Below are 21,001 nucleotides of genomic sequence, written 5' to 3'. Positions count from 1 at the left end.
TCTATGCAATTGCTATTTTCACAGATATTACCAAATTGTCCTCCATGGAGGTTATAAAACTTTGGATGTTTGCTAGGGCTAACAGGTGGAAAATGCTGCCTCAATACCTGAGCCGCAGTTATGTGGGCTTGGGCATCTCTTCCTACGCCTGAGTAGCCTGGTATTGATTTACCAGGCGGGCTCTTATCTTTTCAGATGGTCTTTCCTTATTAATTTATAGAATGGAGAGTCTATGTTCCAGCGACAGATGGACTGTCGCGGTCACGTCTGGGAGCAGTGACCTTGACATCCCCCCGCCACGCCCCTGGACGTAGATTTACTAACCTCGCTGTGGGTCTCGCTTTTGCTATTTGCTGTGGATGCTGGGCGGGCTGCTCTATTTGGGCCACAGACCGGGTACCCAACCTGGAGTCCGCGCATCGGGCGACACGGCCCTTTAAACCCGGGGCGCGGACTCGGGCATCGCGGCCACCAAACAGCAAGCGAGGAAGCCGGGCCTGGCTCCTGAAAGCCAGGTTTTTTCTCCCTCTTGAGAAAGCCGCAACAGAGAGCCGAAGCCCCAGCGCAGAGGGAGCCACGCGCGGCCCCGCGTTCCGCGCTCTCGGCAGCCGCGCCCGCTCGGGCCTCCCTCCCACCCTCGAGCCCCCGCTGCTGGGCGGGGCGCGGCGCCCCCGGGGCGGTCACGTGGCCTGGCCCAGCTGTGGGCTGGGGGCGGCGGGCTGGAGCGCCCGGCGTCTGGGGAGGAGGCAGCGCCCGGCGGCCGCCTCCGCCACTGCAGCTGCAGCCGCTGATGTCGCCGCAGTAGCCCCGGGCGCCGCAGCACCCGCTCCGTCGGCGACCGCAGCGTCCTCACCGTAGCGCCGAGCCCGGACCCGCCGCCCGGCAGGTGAGCACCGCGGGTCCTTCCTGCCGCGTCGCTTCTCGCCGGGTATGCCCGCTCCACCGTCGCCGTCGCTCCCGAAGCCGAGTCTGGGCCCGGGGTGGCTTGGGCTCGGGCTGCGGGTGCACTGCCGCGGTGGCGCCTGCCCCACTGCCCACACCCCGACCCCAGCCTCCCCCGAACTCTTAGAGCCCCGCACCCCCACCCCTGCCCTGGGCCGCCTCTTCTGCGTCTCCTTTCCTTAGGCGCTTAGTTGCTGCCCGCTGCGGGGTGTGCCCGTGCGCCCGCACCCCGCCGCTCTGGCTTTCGGGGTCCGCCCGCGCGCGTGTACCTTCCCGGAGGCGCTCGCCTGACTCGCCAAGGGCTCGCGGCGGGCGCGGGGCTGCGCTCCCGGTGAGGCGGGCGCCCGGGACTTGGCGCAACTTCCCCCTGGCCGCATGCGGGCGCTCTTTGGGGGTCTGCCCAGCCGCGCCTCGGGGCGCCCGAGTCTCCCCCGCCGCCGCCCACCGCGTGGCGACCTGGCCCGTGTGAGCTCCGCGAAGCGGGGGCCGGGGGTGGTGGTGGAGAAACCCTGGAAGTTGAGACCTGTGGTCAGAACTCGGGTGGGTGTGGGGATGAACGAGGCCACGAGGCCCTCTGCGTCATTTGGCGACTCGATCTGGCACTGTCTTGGAATTTCTGTTGAATTCCAGCTTGCAAGTGCACGCCGGCTGCTAAGAGCTGTGTCCAGCTTTCCGGGGCGCGCGCGCGCGTGCGTGTCCCCGTGTTCACGGTGCTCTTGGCCGGCCGGGTAGAGCATCTGTGACAGAGAAAACCTGTGCTAATTCAAAATGGCAGCGTGGAAAATCGGGCCGGGCCCAAGCAGCGCAGCCTCCGCCCTCCGCCTCTGCGGCGCCCTGCCTCGGTGGGAGTTCCTGAATGGGCAGGGGGCCTCCCGGGGGCATCCGGGAGACAGAGGCTGCTGGAGCTGGCCAGACTTTGGGGTGCTGCACGGTCCCGACGGGTGTTGAGGGGAGCTGTGCCGATCAAAGGCTGATACAAACCGTGGTTAAAACTCTGGGAGTTTGGGCTGATTGTCTCCAGGCCAGCTAAAGAAGGCTGCATGGCATTGAGGTCTGTCTGCTGGACGCCTGGGTGTAGCGGGCAAGCATCAGCGGGGAGCAGCCAGTGCACAGAGCCAATGCCAGGCTCGCAGAGCAGGTTTTCTTGGAAGGACAGGGGCAGCACCGCAGGCAAGCGCCCAGGCACGGGGAAGTGGCACCTCCTTGAAAGGTGACTCATTTTAAGATTCCTTACCCTGCCTTGCTGCCAGCCATCTTGTCACTTAGGGAGGAGGAGGTGCGAGAGGAGGCAGGTGCCTGGGGGGCCACTGGGAGAGGAATGTGAACCCTGAGGTTGGGAGGGGCAGGGCTGGCAGCTCCCTGACCCGGTGCGTGCTCTCACCCCCTTCTCCAGGCAGGTTGAATTTCCCAGCTGGGTAATGGACTGTTAGGATCACACAGCTGGCTGGGAGTGAGGACCCAAACTCAGGGCCCTGAGCTCCCCAGTTCAGGACTCTCCCTGACACTTTTATTTTTAAAAGATGTATTTATTTATTTGAAGGGCAGAGATAGAGAAAGAGAGAGAGGTCTTTCATCCGCTGGTTCACTCCCTAGATGGCTGCAACAGCTAGGAGCTTCCTCCAGATCTCCCATGTGAGTTCAGGGGCCCAAGGGCTTGGGCCATCTTCTGCTGCTTTCCCAGGCCACAGCAGAGAGCTGGATCAGAAGTGGAGCAGCCAGGACTCGAGCCGGTGCCCATATGGGATGCCTGTGTAGCAGGTAGTAGCTTAACCTCTGTGCCACAACACCGGCCCCACCCAGTTAACTTCTTAAGCCATGTCCACACTTTCTGGTGGTGAGGCTGCATCTATATATATATATATATATATTTTTTTTTTTTTGACAGAGTTAGTGAGAGAGACAGAGAGAAAGGTCCTCCCTTTTCCATTGGTTCACCCCCCAAGTGGCCACCATGGCCAGTGCATTGGGGCTGGTGCGCTGCGCAGATCTGAAGCCAGGGGCCAAGTGTTCCCCCTGCCCTGCAGTCTCCCATGTGGGTGCAGGGCTCAAGGACCTGGGCCATCCTCCACTGCCTTCCCGGGCCACAACAGAGAGCTGGACTGGAAGAGGAGCAACCGGGACAGAATCCGGCACTCTGACCAGGACTAGAACCCGGGGTGCTGGTGCCACAGGCGGGGGATTAGCCTAGTGAGCCGCGGCGCCAGCCGAGGCTGCATCTATTTGTAAGAAACAAAAACCTAATCACAGTTGGTGTCCTTGAGGCGAAGTGCATTCTTAGCAGCTGCTTGTGCTTGTGAGAAGCATTAGGCCAATTTCTGCCAATTTCTTTTGAAAAGAAACCAGAATGGGTCATGTATCTAATTTTTTTAATGCATCTGATTTTTAAGTAAAAGTAAACAAAGCTGTTTTAAAATAGCTTTGAAGCAAGCTGAATTCAGAGGTGTTTTGGAAATTTGAATTTTTCGAGTCGTGAGTCAGTGACCTGGGATCTGCTAAAGCAGAACTTGAATATTTGCAGGAGAGGTAGATGTCTGGGGAGAAGGTATGGACGGTGTTTCCTCTGGGCGTCTGTACCTTTACAGCCAGTAGGGTGCGGAGGGAGAAGGTGGCGGGAGGCAGTGAGAAGGAGGGTGACTTCAGAGAGTGGAGTGGTAGGAGATGTGTGTGTGAACTTGAGAGGGAGAGAGAGAGTGTGCCAGATAAACAGAGTTCCCCCTCATATGTGGTTCATTCCCCAAATGCCCACAACATCCAGGGCAGAGCCAGGCCAGAGCTGGGAGTCAGGAGCTCAATGCAGGTCTCCCTCGTGGGGTGGCAGGAACCCACTTCCTTGAGCCATCATTGCTGCCTCTCAGGGTCTGCATGGCAGAAAGCTGGAAGCAGAAGGTGGCACTGAAACCTCAGCCAGGTGTTCTGATGTGGGACATGGGCTTCTTAGCTGCTAGACGGGACACCTGCTCTTGGATAGATTTTTGAATTGAAGATGGTTGTTGATGTAACATATGCCATTGAAACAGATAATTTGCATAAGAGAATGCATATGAAAATAGGCCAGAGATATTTAAAATGACAAATTTTAAAGTACATAACACATGTGATTTGTGTTTCTTGGCTTTCTTTTTTTTTTTGACAGGCAGAGTGGACAGTGAGAGAAAAGAGACAGAGAGAAAGGTCTTCCTTTACTGTTGGTTCACCCTCCAATGGCCGCTGCAGCTGGTGCACCGTGCTTATCCGAAGCCAGGAGCCAGGTGCTTCTCCTGGTCTCCCATGCGGGTGCAGGCCCCAAGGACTTGGGCCATCCTCCACTGCACTCCCGGGCCAGCAGAGAGCTAGACTGGAAGAGGAACAACCGGGACAGAATCCGGCGCTCTGACCTGGACTAGAACCCGGTGTGCTGGTGCTGCAGGCGGAGGATTAGCTTAGTGAGCCGCGGCGCCGGCCTGTTTCTAGGCTTTCAATTAAAAAATATAAGTAAGCAAAAATTATTTTTTTGAGAAGTCACTAGTTTTTTTTTGGAAGGAGAGTCCAGGTCTCTCCAGTTTGGCAGCCATTGAGCACCTGCAATGTAGCCTGTCCAAAGAGAGATGTGTTGGGAATATAAAATACACACCAGATTTCAAAAATTTAATATGAAAAAAGAATTTCAAATAGCCCATTAGTAATTTTTATATTAAAGTCCTGTTAGATGTATTAGATTAAATACAGTATGAAAAATTAGTTTCACCAGTTTCTCTCTACTTTTTAAAACATAGCTACTAGAAACAGAAAACTGCATCTGTGGTTCACATCTGTCTTACATTATATTTCTGTTGGACAGTGCCGGTCTAGCTCATTAACAGGAAGTAGAGGGTGGGGAGGCTCCCAGTGCTGGCTGTGTGGAGCAGCTTGGACAAGCTGGACAGAGGAGGCCTACAGTGAGCAGGTGATCAGGGACTCCTTGTAGACAGAGGGGGAGCAGGTGGCACGCTGGGATCGCTGAGTCGTGAGACTTTGTAAGACAGAATGGGCAGTGTGATGATCCAGGGTGTGTGGTCATCAGAATCGGGCGTGGCAGGGGTATTGTGTTATGGCAGTGCTGACGTGAAAGTAACTCCCCGTTCTGACGTGTATGTGTTGCCACATCCAGATGAAATTAGTGCACCCAGCACAGAGAGAGGGCTCCAGGTGCACGTCAGGGGCCATGGGTCCCAGCTGTGTCTGCTTCTCATTAGGAGTCTGGCCTAAGTGGCCTCTTAAGATGAGATGAACAAGAGCTGCCCACCAGCCTCGTAAGGTGATTTCCAGGGGCTGAGGTGTGGTGTTCCATAAAACACAGGGGTTGTTAGAATTCATAAGAATTTATGACAACACTACATTGTGAGATAATTTTTACTTCTACACTCGTGTGCAAGTGAACAGCAGACGGACCAGCCTTCCTCTGGTGCCGCACCCATAAAGGGTCTTACTGACTTTGTCAATGTTGATACTTCTATTTTTGTACTTGGAGGAAGTTCTTGCTGACCTGTTCTCAATGAGAAGCCACATGCAAAGATGCACCTGCCCTTGTCTTCGTGTGAGAGCAACAAACATACATGCACATTTCAATGTAAAGGAGTGACATTTAGTTCCCTGTTTGTGATTTGCCTTGAAACTGTACAGAGGTTCCCACTTCCTCTCCTCTCATCTCCCAGTTCAGTAATCCAGGGTTTCATGGTAACAATGAATGAGTTTACAGACACTAAGTTTCAAGCACAGTGCCTAACACTTGTCTGATTTTTCTTTCTCCCATAGACTGGTTTGTAGGGGAATTTAAAGGAAAGCATTGAGTAACTGAGTAAAGAATTTGCATAGGGTCTGAATTGATAGCTTTAGTGACTTTGTCTCTAGAAAGTAGCTTAGTGGGGTGGGCATTTGGTGCAGTGGTTAAGCCCCTGCTAGGGACATCCATATCCTGTAGCAGAGAGCCTGGTTGGAGTCCTGACCACTCTGCTTCCACTCTAGCTTCCTGCTCCTGTTCTTGCTGAGAGGCAGCTGCTGATGGCTCAAGTCCCTGGGTCCCTGCCACCCACGTGGGAGACCCCGATGGGCTCTGGCTCTTCATCTCAGCCTGGCCTAGCCTCTGCTGTTACAGGCATTTGGGAGTGAACCAATGGACGGAAGATCTTTTTCTTTCTCTGCCTTCCAAATAAAATGAAAATGAATAAAAATATAAAAAGTAATACAAACCATATTTCATTTATTAAATTTGGTCAAGTGACCCCAAAAAGCTTTCCCTACACTCATATCTTTGTAAACCTTACATGTTTAAACGGTAACTTATAGTTCTTCCATTATGAATGAGACTGAATATCTTTTATCAAATATTTTGCCATTTTTGTGTTTCTTTTTGTTTGAACTGGCATTTATATACTTTGCATATTTTTCTTATTGATGTATAAGAGCTCTTTATATGTTAAAGAAATTATCTTTTTCTTGTAAATTGCAAATGCATTTGCCAGAGTTTCACTAAAATTTTTTTTTAACCACACAAGCCATTTTAGTTATTTATTTATTTTTTGACAGGCAGAGTGGACAGCGAGAGAGAGAGAGAGAGACAGAGAGAAAGGTCTTCATTTGCCGTTGGTTCACCCTCCAATGGCCGCCGCGGCTGGCGCACTGCGGCCAGCGCACCACGCTGATCCGAAGCCAGGAGCCAGGTACTTCTCCTGGTCTCCCATGGGGTGCAGGGCCCAAGCACTTGGGCCATCCTCCACTGCACTTCCTGGCCACAGCAGAGAGCTGGCCTGGAAGAGGGGCAACCGGGACAGAATCCGGTGCCCCGACCGGGACTAGAACCCGGTGTGCCGGCGCCACAAGGTGGAGGATTAGCCTAGTGAGCCGCGGCGCCAGCCCCATTTTAGTTATTTTTTAGAAAGATTTATTTACGTATCCCAGGATGCACATGAGCAGGAAGCTGGAATTGGGAGTGGAGCTGGAACTTGAGCTTGGGTGCTCTGATATGGGATGTAGGCATTCCAAGAGGTGTCTTAACAGCTACACCAAAGCCCGTTGCAATGTTGTTTTTATGGTTCCATATTTTGTAAAATTTAAAATTTTGAATTACAGTGATTTACTTTGGATGAGGAATGAGCTGAGGCTATGGATAGATTTCTTCTCTCCTTTCCCCATCTCATGCTGTCACTTATCCCAGCGCCATTTATTGTCTAATACATATCTTTCTCCTCAGTTTCAAATTCATCCTTTTTTTTTTTTTTTTTTTTTTGACAGAGAGAGAGGGGAAAAGGTGTTCCTTTTCCGTTGGTTCACCACCAAATGGCTGCTACGGCTGGCGCGCTGCGCCGATCCAAAGCCAGGAGCCAGGTGCTTCCTCCTGGTCTCCCATGGGGTGCAGGACCCAAGCACTTGGGCCATCCTCCACTGCCTTCCCGGGCCACAGCAGAGAGCTGGACCGGAAGAGGAGCAACTGGGACAGAACCGGTGCCCCAACCGGGACTGGAACCCGGGGTACCAGCGCCGCAGGTGGAGGATTAGCCTAGTGAGCTGCGGCGCCAGCCTCAAATTCATCCTTTATCATATGCTTCCCTACATTATGCGGCTACATTGCAAGATTGTCAACTCTGCTGATCTATTTTTGCATCAGTATCAAGCCATCTTAATTCCAGGACATTGTAACAGAGTTTAATTCTGTGAAGGGCTGAATTTTTGCTCATTGGTCTTTGTTTCTGTAACTTCCTAGCTAATCCCACAAATCCCTTGCAAATGAACTTCAAGCATATGGTAAATGTCCTAACATAAAATTTTATGATTGTGATGATTTTAGTTACCACTCTATACATTTGTAGTAATTCTTTTTAAAAAGGATTTATTTATTTATTTGAAAACCAGAGTTAAAGAGAGGGAGAGGTAAGAGAGAGAGAGAAGTCCTCCCTCTGCTGGTTCACTCCCCAGAGGATTGCAGTGGCCAGAGCTGGGCCAGGTTGAAGCCAGCAACCAGGAGCTTCATCCTGGTCTCCCATGTGGATAGCAGGGGCCCAAGTACTTGGACCATCTTCTGCTGCTTTCCCAGGCTATTATTGGGAGCTGGATCAGAAGTGGAGCATCTGGGACATGAACTGGTGCCCATGTGGGATGTCGACATCACAGGCAGAGGCTTTACCCTTTACACCACAATTCTAATCACAGGCCCTGAAAATTCTGTAACACTTTGCCAGTTTTTAGAAAGGTTTGATGATGGGGCTGGCGCTGTGGCGCAGCGGGTTAACGCCCTGGCCTGAAGTACCAGCATCCCATATGGGCGCCGGTTCTAGTCCCAGATGCTCCACTCTCCACTTCTTCTTCTTCTTCTTCTTTTTTTTTTTTTTTTTTTTTTTTTTTGTGACAGGCAGAGTGGACAGTGAGAGAGATAGACAGAGAGAAAGGTCTTCCTTTGCCGTTGGTTCGCTGCGGCTGGCGCACCACACTGATTCGATGGCAGGAGCCAGATGCTTCCTCCTGGTCTCCCATGGGGTGCGGGGCCCAAGCACTTGGGCCATCCTCCACTGCACTCCCTGGCCACAGCAGAGAGCTGGCTGGAAGAGGGGCAACCGGGACAGAATCTGGCGCCCCGACCTGGACTAGAACCCGGTGTGCCGGCGCCGCAAGGCGGAGGATTAGCCTAGTGAGCCTTGGCGCCGGCCCACTTCTGATTCAGCTCTTTGCTGTGGCCTGGGAAAGCAGTGGAGGATCGTCCAATTCCTTGGGCCCCTGCACCTACCTGGGAGAGCCAGAGGAGGCTCCTGACTCCTGGCTTTGGATTGGTGTAGCTCCAGCCCTTGTGGCCATCTGGGGAGTGAACCAGCAGATGGAAGACCTTTCTATCTCTACCTCTCTCTGTAACTCTGTCTTTCAAATAAATAAGATACATCTTTTTTTTTTTTTTTTTTTTTTTTTTTTTTTTTTTTTTTAAAGAGCAGTTTGAAGAAACAAACCAATGGGAATTGAGATGCGTGATTGGGGGTGTTACTTGCTTAATCTTAGCAGTAGATCAGCCATGGCCCAATGCAGTTCCTGCTGACCTGTACCTGGCCACAGGTGTGCCCTTCCCCACATTTTTCTGTGCGTCTTCTCCCCTCCTCCCACACATACCCCGAGCCTGAGCCTTCCATGGATTGTTCTCAGCAGCTTCCGGCACTGTGGGGAAGTTCCTATCAGTGTGACTGAGACCATGTGCTCCCATTCCCTTTGAGACAGGTGCGGTTCCTGAGCTCCAGGAAGGTTAAGATGTGACTCGGGTGTGTTAGCCACATCTGTCCTAGAAGCTCCTTGAGTTGTCACCTCCTACCTCCCAGCACCAGCCTGAGCCTTAACCATACCAGGAGAAGGATGACGGCTTAGGGTCCCACTCTCTGCCAGAGCTGAGCTAGGCGTGTTTGAAATCTGCCAGCATTGGAGTCACTGTTTTAGGTTGAGTGGCTACCCTCCTCCTCTTGGGGTGTACATGGGTGCTTCTATCCCCAAGTGATAAGACCTTGAGGACATTTTCTTGTTCCATTTTCCACTGGATTAAACGTGATACGTGTAGGTGGTTAGAGACTCAAAACACAGGCTGATAATTCACCTTGTTTCTTTTTTTCTTTTTTAGAAATTATTTATATATTTTTTAAGATTTATTTATTTATTTGAAAGTCAGAGTTACACAGAGAGAGGAGAGGCGCAGAGAGAGAGAGAGAGAGAGGTCTTCCATCCAGTGGTTCACTCTCCAAATGGCTGCAAGGGTGGGAGCTGTGCCAATCCGAAGCCAGGAGCCAGGAGCTTCTTCCAGGTCTCCCAAGCGGAGTCAGGGGTCCAAGGACTGGGGCCATCCTCCACTGCCTTCCCAGGCCATAGCAGAGAGCTGGATTGGAAGTGGGGCAGCCGGGACTTGAACCAGCACCCATATGGGATGCCAGTGCTTCAGGCCAGGGCGTTAACCTGCTGTGCCACAGCGCTGGCTCCCACCTTGTTTCTTAAACCTCCTAATTAAGAGGATCTAGTGATCCAAAGTTCTCCTGAATATCTTTTCCTCCTCTCAAAGTAAAGCTTGAGTATTTTTATTTATTTATTTTTCTTGTACTTAGCAGTGCCTTAGTGACCTGAAAGAACCATTCAAATCTCTTAAAGGGTCCTTAATTAACACCAAAATAATCAATCTTAGACATAATTAGATAGCCAATAACATAAGGTGGGGTTGTTGTAAAATAAGTAAAGCTACATAAGTAGATGAAGTGAAGTTTAAAACTTCTGTTCTATATCATCATCTTTACTCCTACTGCCAACTCTCAGCTGGGTGTCAGTCCTTCCAAGTCCTTGTCTGTTGTTCACCTATCTACACATTGCATATACTTTTAATTATATACATGTATATGTATGCCCATGTATGAGGGGACTCAGGCATTTGTGAAAAAGGGCGTTAAAGATAAGTTTTGTGCAAAACACTTTTAAACCCTTGTGTAGATTTTATGTTATATCATCATCATGAACTTTTTGAAGCCCCATAGTATATAGGAATTTCAATTTTTTTGGCACCAAAATAAACTTACATTTTAATTCTATTTTCCATGAACTTTTTGAAGTCCCCTCATATACATACACTATGTATATTCATATGTATGTACATAGGCTCCTTCCTGATAATAAAATTTGCTAATGGTTAAAGCAGATAGCATTTAGTGGACATTAACAAAGTAGTTTTAAATTCTACTTTGCTAAATAACTCTTTCTTGCTGGTTTTCACACCAGCAGGATTTAAATCTTATTTATTTCTCTGTAGGAAATTGAATGCTTAGCTAATTTTTTATAGTTGCAGAGTTAAATAGTCAGCTACCATTTTCAGAATGATGGGGGAGATTTTTAGGGGACCCCAGCTTCCAGAGTTAACAGGTACATATCAAATCACATTAGTGGGAAGAGAGCCGAATAGACAGTACCCTGTTGAGATGGAAAGCAGGACAGATGGTGGGAAGGGGGAGGTCAGAATTCAAAGCAGCCTTGCCAAATGAGCGGACACAATGGCAGCAATGTCAGAGTGAGCACAGAAGCAATTGAAAGGCCCCGGATATTTCCCAGAGAGAGTGCTCCTGGCAGCCAACCGCATGCCTGCGATTCCAAACCCATTCTTCTTCCATTATTATTACAATCCCAGAGCTTTGTTCTTTAAGAAGTTAAGCGAACAGCACTTTCTTGAATGTCTCTCTGTTCCAGACACTGAGCATGTATTATCTCACTTAATCTCCATTACTGTGCATGGTTCACACCATAGTCCATTTTGTAGACGGAGAACTTAGTGAAAGAACAGCACCCAGAATCTAGGTCTATCTGTGTGATTTTCTTAGAAAGTCGTCATGTCCCTTCCTACAGTGATTATCATGGCAGCACAAAGCTAGCCGAAACCATGAATGGGATACTAGAAATTTTCTTTCTTTATATTACTGGGAAAGATGGAAAACTGTCTTCCAGCCTGCTGTGTACAGGAAAACATCTTTATAATGAACTTGATCTGACTATATGAGGGGTCTTCAGGGTCTTCAGAGACTTCATGGTAGATGCACATTCTGAACAAGTTATGCATGGGTTTCAAGTTTTTTTTTTGCACCAAAACCAAAATTACCTTTTAAATCCACCCCTCCCCCCCCTTTTTGCACTGCCTTTGTATTTTCTAATTTGGTATGCGCATGTCAAAAATGAATGTACTTAACATATGTATGCCTTCCTGAATTTAAAAAAAATTAAATATACTTATTTTATTTGAGAGGGGGGAGAGAGAAAGAGAGAGATCTTGCATTTGTTGGCCCACCCTCCAAATGCTCACAACAGCCAGGGCTGGAACAGGCTGAAGCTGGGAGCCCAGAGCTCCATCTGGGCCTCCCTGGGGCGTGGCAGGACCTAACTACTTGGATCATCCCCTGCTGCCTCCCGGGGTGTGCATTAGCAGCAAGCTGGAATCAGAAGCAGAGCTGGAACTGGTACCCAGGCACTGCAATACAAGGTGTGGGCATCCCAACTGCCATGTTAACCCCTGCGTGGAATGCCCACTCTGTGTACTTGGCTTTGTAAGTTACTTGTTACAGAGCATTTCAGGCACTGACAATGATGAAGAGAACAGTCGAGTCCGTGCTGTGTGCCCATCACCCAGCTGTGACCATTGTTATCTCCTCACTGCGTGACTTCCTTTCAGTCATTTCACACGGAACTATTTAGTATGTGTCTCTAGATGGTACGGGATTCTTTTTTTTTTTTTTTTTTTTTGACAGGCAGAGTGGACAGTGAGAGAGAGAGACAGAGAGAAAGGTCTTCCTTTGCCGTTGGTTCACCCTCCAATGGCCGCCACGGCCAGCGCGCTGCGGCCGGCGCACCGCGCTGATCCGATGGCAGGAGCCAGGTACTTATCCTGGTCTCCCATGGGGTGCAGGGCCCAAGCACTTGGGCCATCCTCCACTGCACTCCCGGGCCACAGCAGAGAGCTGGCCTGGAAGAGGGGCAACTGGGACAGAATCCAGCGCCCCGACCGGGACTAGAACCCGGTGTGCTGGCGCCGCAAGGCGGAGGATTAGCCTAGTGAGCCGCGGCGCCGGCCAAGACAGTAAGGTCTTCCTTCCGCTGGTTCATTCCCCAAATGGCCGCTACGGCCGGTGCTGAGCCGATCCGAAGCCAGGAGCCAGGTGCTTCCTCCTGGTCTCCCATGCGGGTGCAGGGCCCAAGCACTTGGGCCATCCTCCACTGCCTTCCCGGGCCACAGAAGAGAGCTGGACTGGAAGAGGAGCAACCGGGACTAGAACCCAGTGCCCATATGGGATGCCAGTGCTGCAGGCGGAGGATTAACCAAGTGAGCCACGGCGCTGGCCCCTGGGATCCTTTTTTTTAATATAGACTGAACCATAGCATCATGGTCATGACTAAGACATGAGTAATCAGCCCTTTATAGCATCAACTATCTTATCAGTGGTCGCATTTCCCTACTTTTCTCATAATGTTTTTGTCCAGTTTGTTGAAATTAGTATCCAAATAAGTTTCATTCCCACAATTGGTCAGTTGGTTGCTACATCTTCTAAGTAAATGTGTTTCTAATTTTATTTTTTTCCTTGCACTTCATTGTTGATGTTGAAGAAACCAGGTTTGCTCTGTAGCATTCCGCATGGTCTGGGTTTGCTGATCCATCCCCATGGTGTCATTTGTATTTCTGTAGGCTGATGGTTACACCTAGAGATGTTTCTTGAAGTCCATTTTGGAATATGAATGAACAAAAGGCCATTAGCGAGAGAGTGAAAGGGCCTAGTAGGATTTGCTGCAAATGTGGCAGACATCACTGGTGAATTGTAGGAGGGAGGAAAGCAAACCGTTGTTGAGTGCCTGCTGTATACAGCCACAGTGCTAGGTTTTTTCTGTATACTCTAATAGACACCTGAGAACCATGTTGGATATGGGGATTGGTTCCCAAATCCACAAAATCTGGCTCAACGATTGTGGGTGGGGTCAGGACAGGACCCTGGGTCTGTGTGTCCCTAACAGGGTCTTTCTCGTGCCCCTGTGTGTGTGCAGGGGGGACTTCAGGCCCAGGCAGGTGTTGTAAATGAGCACAGAGGAAGAGAGGTGGCTCTTTTACTGGCCTCCGGGTGAGGGCGTGGACGGGCCTGGGGGAGGAGCCTCGACCCAACTCCAGTCTTTCTGTCATGCACTTAGTGACTCAGTGTTTCCAGATCTTTGAGTTGTCAGCAGAAGCCAAATACTGGAATGTCTGTGAGAAATCTCTAGGCCATAAAAGGTTAGCTGTCAATTCAGATTTTTAAAAAGCACTACCTAGGAGCAGGTGTTGTGGTGGAGTGGGTTAAGCCCAGCTTAGAATGCCCACATCTCATATTGGAGGCCGTGGATTTGAGTCCCACCTCTGTTTCTGATCCAGCTTCCTCCTAACGTGCACTCTGGGAGGCAGCAGGTGGTGCTCAAGATTTTGGGTCCCTGCCTCCCAGGTGGACGACCTGGAGTGAGTTCCTGGCTCCTGGTCTTGACTTGGCCCACCCTTAGCTGTCAGTGAGCATTTAGGGAGTGAACCAGCAGACAGAAGATCGCTTTCCTTTTCTCACTCTACCTTTCAAATATGTATTTAAAAATTAATTTTAAAACACTATTTGTGGCAACCCTAGGCCAAACCACACGAGCCTGAAGCCTGCCCCCGTCCCACACAGTGTGGCGGGGAAATCATCAGCCGGAGACGGGCACTGTGGAACCAGCAGTCAGCTGCCGTGGGAGCTGCTGCCCTTGAAGTTAGAGAAGGGGGATGCCGGCCTGCTCTGAACAGGCCTCAGCCAGGGACAGTGAAGCCAGTCTCCAAAAGCTGCAGAGCATTGAGACACACCGAGGAAGACGCTGGGCAGGGCGAGTGTGGCAGCCTGCAACAGGAGGTATTTTTTTTTTTAAAGATTTACTTTATTTATTTTAAAGACAGAGTTACAGAGAGAGGTAGATACAGAGAGGTCTTCCATCCACTGGTTCACTCCCCAGATGGCTCCAATGGCCATAGGTGCGCTGATCCGAAGCCAGGAGCCAGGAGCTCCTTCTGGGTCTCCCACACAGGTGCAGAGGCCCAAGGACTTGGGCCATCTTCTGCTTTCCCAGGCCACAGCAGAAAGCTGGATCAGAAGAGGAGCAGCCGGGACTCAGAACCAGTGCCCATATGGGATGCCGGCACTGCTGGCTTTTACCTACTAAGCACAGCTCTGGTCCCCACCAGGAGGTCTTCTGAGCATTTTGTAAGTTACTCCCAAGAGTGGTCTTTGTTCCATTAGGTAGTTTCTTATGCAAGGTGTTGACTACTAGGAGCTGGAAATCACTGGCTATGGAATCCTAAGGCTGTGTGCTCAACTGTTTTGAGCTTTCAATGAAGTGCTTAGTAGAATCTCTCTTCTAGGCAGTCTCGTGAATTTGAGCTCATTTATATGAGAGTACTTCAAAAACTTCATGGGAAATGGAATTAAAAGACAAGTTTATACGGGTTCTACAGATGTTGAAATTCATGCACATGAAGGGTTTTGTAAGAGTTCATGGAATGTGTATTATGAAAAACACTATACATGAATTTCACAACTTTTTTGTACCAAATTAAACTCGTCCTTTAAAAATTATTTCTTTTTATTTATTTGAGAGACAGATAAAGAGAGAGATAGCTTCCCTCTTCAGAGTCACTCTCCAGATGCCCACAATAACCAAGGCTGGGCCAGGCTCATGAAGCCGGGACCCAGGGACTCCATCTAGGTTTCCCACAAGGGTGGCAGGCACCCAACTTCTTGAGTCATCACCTACCACCTTCCAAGTTGTTCATTAGCAGGAAGCTAGAATTGGGAGCAGAGCCAAGACTGTAACCTAAGCAGGTGTCCCAAGGAACATCCTCACTGCTGCCCCAAATGCCTGCTCTTAATCTTATCTTTTAACCCCACTGTCCATGAACTTTTTGAAGTACCCCCCTCCCCTTTTTTCTTTCTGTCAGCTGCATTTGCAACCACATTTTTACTTAGGTCATTGCTTCCCAAAACACTTAACTCCTTCTTATTTCAATGGCAGATACACATCAGGAAAATACATTTATAAATGAGTTCATGTCAGCAAGAATGTCAATGAATTCAAAGTGATTTTACCAGGAAATAAGATAATTTCTTCATTGCTTTTCTGGAAGGTGGTAGTTCCTAGGCCTTGACTTTAAACTTAGTCTGCTCTGTAAAGCTGGGAGTGTGGACAGCGGGGAGGCCTTGCCGGAGGTCTGGGTTGTATTCTTTGTGTGAGTGAAGGCAGCTGTCACTGTTACTTTAAGATGGTTAGGAAGCCTGGAGCTCGTATTTCTTCCTTTCAAGCGCCCGCAGGCTTTCTTACTCCTGGGCAGGTGACCAGTGAGGGACCTCTGGCTTCACTGAGATGGAGGGGGCAGGGCAGCTTGGTAATCATGCTAAGAAAACCCCTCCCCCAGCGTGCAGGCCTTTGCTAGCTGCTCCCTGGTCTTGAGGACAAAGCCCTTTTCTGCATTCAGCCTCCTCCCCACTTGTCTAGACGTCTGTAAGCCGTCTCCTAGATACGGGAGTGCGTCGCTGCAGTCCCACGGGCTTGGTCGCTAGCCTCCTGCAACCAGTCAGAGGAGACGCAGCCCCTTGGCGGTGAACTCCAGGGAAGCACGGAGAGCTTGTTCCCAAGGGGAAGTCATGAATCCTGAAGGGCCTCTGATAAGGCGGGTGGACGATGGTGGGTAGAAGCTGAGCTTAGGGACACTTTACTGTCACTGAGGCACATTGTAAAAGCTGCTTGGCCCAGTACAGTAGCTCTACCCCTATGTGGCTATGTAATATTTTGTTATGTTTTTAAAGTTAAAAAATTATTTTCATTTTATTTGAAAGGCAGACACATACACACACATACATGGGGGGTGGAGAGAGAGAGAGAGAGAGAGGGAGAGAGAGGGAGGTACACCTTCCATCTGGGGGTTCACTCCTCAAATGCCTGCAACAGTTGGTGCTGGCCATGTGCAAGCTGGGAACCTGGAATTCAATCCAGGTCTCCCATGTGGGTGGCAGGACCCAAGTATTTGACCCATCATCTGCTTCCTGGGGTGTGCATTAGCAGGAAGCTGGACCTCAGAAGCCCAGCTGGGACTAGAATGCCGGTTCTCTGACGTAGGATGTTGGTATCACAGGTGGCGTCTTAATAGCTGTGCCAAACGCCTACCCTGTTTTGTTATTTTTGTTGTAAAATACGCATCACATAAAATTTATTATCTTAACCATTTCTGAGTGTGCAGTTCAGTAATGTCAAGTGTATTTACATTATTGTGCAACAGATCTCCAGGACTATTTTCATCTTGTGGGACTGAAACTCACACTGTTAGACAACTCTCTCTTCCTGGGGCCTGCGTTGTGGTGCAGTGGCTTGAGCTGCTGCTTGCAACACCCATCTCCCATATCAGAGTGCCAGTTCAAGCCCCAGCTGTTCCACTTCCCATCTAACTACTTGCTACTGTGCCTGGGTAGGCAGCAGGTGATGGTTCAAGATCTTGGGCCCCTGCCACCCAAGGAATTCCAGGTTCGGGGCTCTAGCATGGCCCAGCTCTGGCTGTGGAGGGAATTTGGGGGCAGGGTGAAACAGTGGATGGAAGATCTCTCTCTGTCGTTCTGCCTTTCAAATAAATAAAATCTTAAAAAAAAAAAAAAAAAAGAACTCTGCCTATTCCCTTCTCCCGGCCACGGCAGCCATGATAGCCATGATTCTCCTTTCTGTTTGGGAGCTTGACTGTCCTCGGTACCTTTTACAAATGCAGTCATACAGGATTTGTGGGTTCTGTGACTGGCTTATTTGTGTCGTATTGGCTGCTCTTTGTAGACTGATTAAAAATGTGATTTCTCAGTTGCACTAGCCACATGTCCAGGATGCAGTAGCCCCATCTCAGCAATGGCTGCCGTGTTGGACCATTCTGATAGGACGTATGTCCAACATCTGGGACAGTTCTGATGGGCAGCACTGGTCTAAGGGAAAACTCATCCTGAGAACTGATGGGAGGTGGGCACTGGGATATTTTTGCATTGCCTGCTAGCTAAGGAGTCTTCTGACTTCTTTTCTCCACCCCCAGTGCACCACCAACTACCCTCTGCTTCGTATTCTCAATTGCATCGTTATGCCAGCCTTGAGGCTTATGACGTCCTCCCTCCGCCAGTAGCATGCAGCTCAGTTGCAGGACTTGGAGAACATAAATGTATTGCAAAGCTACAGATAAATGCACTTTGAAATATTCTTAACAACGGCTTCTTCGGAAATGCCTGTCAGCTTAACTATGGATGGGAGTTCAATTGGAGTGTTTATTAATTAGAACTGTTAGTTCATTGCTAACCTGGCAAGAATCCTAATTGGTATTTGCCACGAAGAAGCCTTATTCCGTAGCCCTACCCTTTAAGCTTATTGCCTTGAGAGCTTTCTCCTGGAGGCCTGCAGTGAGAGGGAGATGTTGTGTCTGAATTCAGTAGATATGCACGCTTACATATGTATGTGTATAGATCAAACGTAAAATTAGAGTTTCTGTTGCCAACCCTTATCATTACTGTGTGAGAGGCACATACTCTTTTTTTTTTCCAATTTTTTTTTTAAAATTATTGAAACGCAGAGTTAGAGGGAGAGAGCGAGCTTCCATCTGCTGGCTCACCCCAGAAATAGCCACAACAGCTAGGGCTGAGGCAGGTCGAAGCCAGCTTCTTCCCAGTCTCCCATGTGGGTGCAAGGCTCCAAGGACTTGGGTCATCCTCTGCTGCGTTCCCAGGCACATTAGCAGGGATCAGAAGTGGAGCAGCTGGGAGGTGAACCGATGCCCATATGGGATGCTGGCTTTGCCTGTTACGCCACAATGCCGACCTTGGCACATACTCTTTCTAAAAATGCTTTTTAAAAAATGTTCCTATCCATTCTATTGATTTTTATAACCCATGAGAGGGCCACAGCCTAGAGTTGAAAGAAACACTGCTTCGGACACATCTAGATCCAGTTTCAAGCCTGCATGTAAGCACTGGAACCCCCACCCCCACCTCTGGGTCCCCAAGGTAAAGAAAACTTCAGAATTGTGCCTGAAAACAAGCAAGTTCTTACAAAAGCCACCAGTGGTGATTTTTATTTTGGAGTAAGCTCTGTTCACTTATTTTAACGCTGGCTTAAGTACAATGTTCTTACGATAGAAAATAGTATTTAATGATTCTGTGTCTTCTGTTCCAGCAAACCAGATACAATTAAGTTTTTTCATGCTGCCAATCTCCATGTTAGCATGTGTGATTAGGAGTTAATTGAATTTTAGTTTTCTTAATGAGAGAGAATATCCATGTCACAGTTTCTGTGTCATGCGTGCATAAGCAGTTTATACCAATCCCATGAATAGATTAAAAATGCGTGTTTTATGCAGTATATAGCTGTGAGTGTTTTTCAGATGTGTTTTTGTTCTTTAGTGTGCTGTCTGGAATGTCACTCAGTGTTGTGACAAATCATGGGCACAGGACTGAGTGTCCCTGCATCCCTTGCAGGAGGATGGCACCTCAACGTCACAGGAGAACTGACTTGTTGGTTGGTTTCTCTTTCCCTGAGTGGACAGCTGCAGGAGACCTGCTCACTGCGTGTGAATCTTGATCATGAACTAGTGATGAACATGTGTGCACTGCTTGTGTAGCTCCCACATGGGGAGCCTGTAAAAAAAAAGTTAACAGAAACTATGGGGGGCTGGCATAGTCTTTTTCTATGCAAATTTTTATGTGATTAAGATAATTTATTTTGGACAACCTCCTCGCCTCTTTGAACCAGTTCTCCTGGCAATTAAAAACTCCATAAATGTGTATTTAATGGGTTGGTAATAGAGTACAGCATTCTCCTTAGAGATGAAGCATGCATTTTTAGCCATTTCTCTGATGCCAGACAAGTAAGTTTCTGTCAGTTTTTCTCCTGTATGAATACTGCTGTGATGAACACTTAAAATTTTTTTTTTCTTTATTTCAAAGACAGTAACAGAAGGAGAGACACAGAATGAAAGATACCTTGCATTTACTTGTTCACTCCAAAAGGCTGCTTTGGCTGGGGCTGGGCCAGGTCAAAGCCAGGAAACCAGAACTCCATCCAGGTCTCCCACACAGGTGGCAGGGACCCAAGTACTTGGGCTATCATCTGTTGCCTCCCAGGTGCATTAGCAGGGGGCTGGATCTGAGAGGAGCAGTTGGGACTGCAGCCATCACTCCGATATGGGCTGTAGGCGTTGCAGCTGCTGGTTCAGTCCCCAAGTGGCTGTAATGACCGGAACTGGGCCAGGCTGAAGCCAGGAGCCTCTTCTGGGTCTCCCACGTGGGTGCAGGGGCCCAAGGACTTGGGCCATCTTCCGGTGCTTTCCCAGGTGCATTAGCAGGGAGCTTGGATAGAAAGTGAAGCAGCCAGGCCTCGAATTGGCACGCACATGGGATGCTGGTGCTGCAGACGGTGGCTTAACCCGCTGGGCCACAGCATTGGCCCCTGGGGTTGCTTTCTTGTGTTTTTTTTCTCCAGTCTTCCAGAAGTGTCCTACTTCCTCTGTGCTAATCCAGTTTATATGGATGCTAGCCCATTTTGTTCTTGGAATAAGTGGAGAACTTCTGAAATCAGAGCTTCTAAGATCACTGAAGCCTTAATATGAATAATTTTCATTTCAGTTTTTTTTTTTTTTTGGAAGCTATAGTACTGCCCTGACCCTTCGAGTTCTTACCTAGCTGATAAGGTGGAAATGGGGCTGGCACCTGCAGTGCTGTCATCCCATATAGGCGCTGCCTCGAGTCCCTGCTGCTCCACTGCTGATCCAGCTTCTTGTTAATGTGCCTGGGAACGCAACAGAAGATGGCCCAAGTCTTTGGGGCCTTGCCACCCATGTGGCAGAGGAAGCTGACCCAGTCCTGGCCATTGCAGCCACTTGGGGTGTGAACCAATAGATGGAAGATCTCTCTCTCTTTTCTCTCTTTGTCTCGCCTTTCTCTCTCTCTCTCCAACTCTGCCTTCCAAATAAATAAACATCTTTTTTGAAAAAGAAGGAAGCTAACTGAAGTTTGGGATACAGTGGAAGTTTCAGTTCCTTAATTGTATCAGCTACTTTTTTTTTTTTTTTGGACAGGCAGAGTGGACAGTGAGAGAGACAGAGAGAAAGGTCTTCCTTTGCCGTTGGTTCACCCTCCAATGGCTGCTGCGGCCGGCGCGCTGTGCTGATCTGAAGCCAGGAGCCAGGTGCTTCTGGTCTCCCATGCGGATGCAGGGCCCAATGACTTGGGCCATCCTCCACTGTACTCCTGGGCCATAGCAGAGAGCTGGACTGGAAGAGGAGTGACCGTGACAGAATCCAGTGCCCCAACTGGGACTAGAACCCGGGGTGCTGGCCCTGCAGGTGGAAGATTAGCCTATTGAGCCGCGGCGCTGACCAATCAGCTACATTTTGATAGCAACATGAGGCTCGTGGCCACCATATTGGACAGTGGAGACAGAACATTGTAGACAGTTATTTTGGGTGGCACTGATCCAGAGAGCTGAAAAGAATCCAGCTGACGTCACTCAGTGC

General features: G+C 49.3%; 1 protein-coding gene across 3 annotated transcripts in view; it reads left to right on the top strand.

The window, feature by feature from the left end:
- The first annotated feature begins 454 nt into the window (after nt 1–454).
- SCRN1 (secernin 1) overlaps nt 455–21,001 on the top strand; it is a 68,995-nt gene continuing 48,448 nt past the window's right edge. For 2 of the 3 annotated variants that reach the window (XR_007922327.2, XM_002713733.5), the window contains exon 1: nt 459–886. The gene's annotated coding sequence lies outside the window, so the exon portion shown is untranslated. Of the gene's footprint in view, nt 929–21,001 lie in introns of all 3 variants that reach the window. The other variant, XM_070059692.1, reaches the window with a different exon arrangement.

This window comes from Oryctolagus cuniculus, chromosome 16 (assembly GCF_964237555.1).
Source record: "Oryctolagus cuniculus chromosome 16, mOryCun1.1, whole genome shotgun sequence".
NCBI lineage: Eukaryota > Metazoa > Chordata > Mammalia > Lagomorpha > Leporidae > Oryctolagus > Oryctolagus cuniculus.
This window is presented reverse-complemented; position numbering and strand designations above follow the sequence as displayed.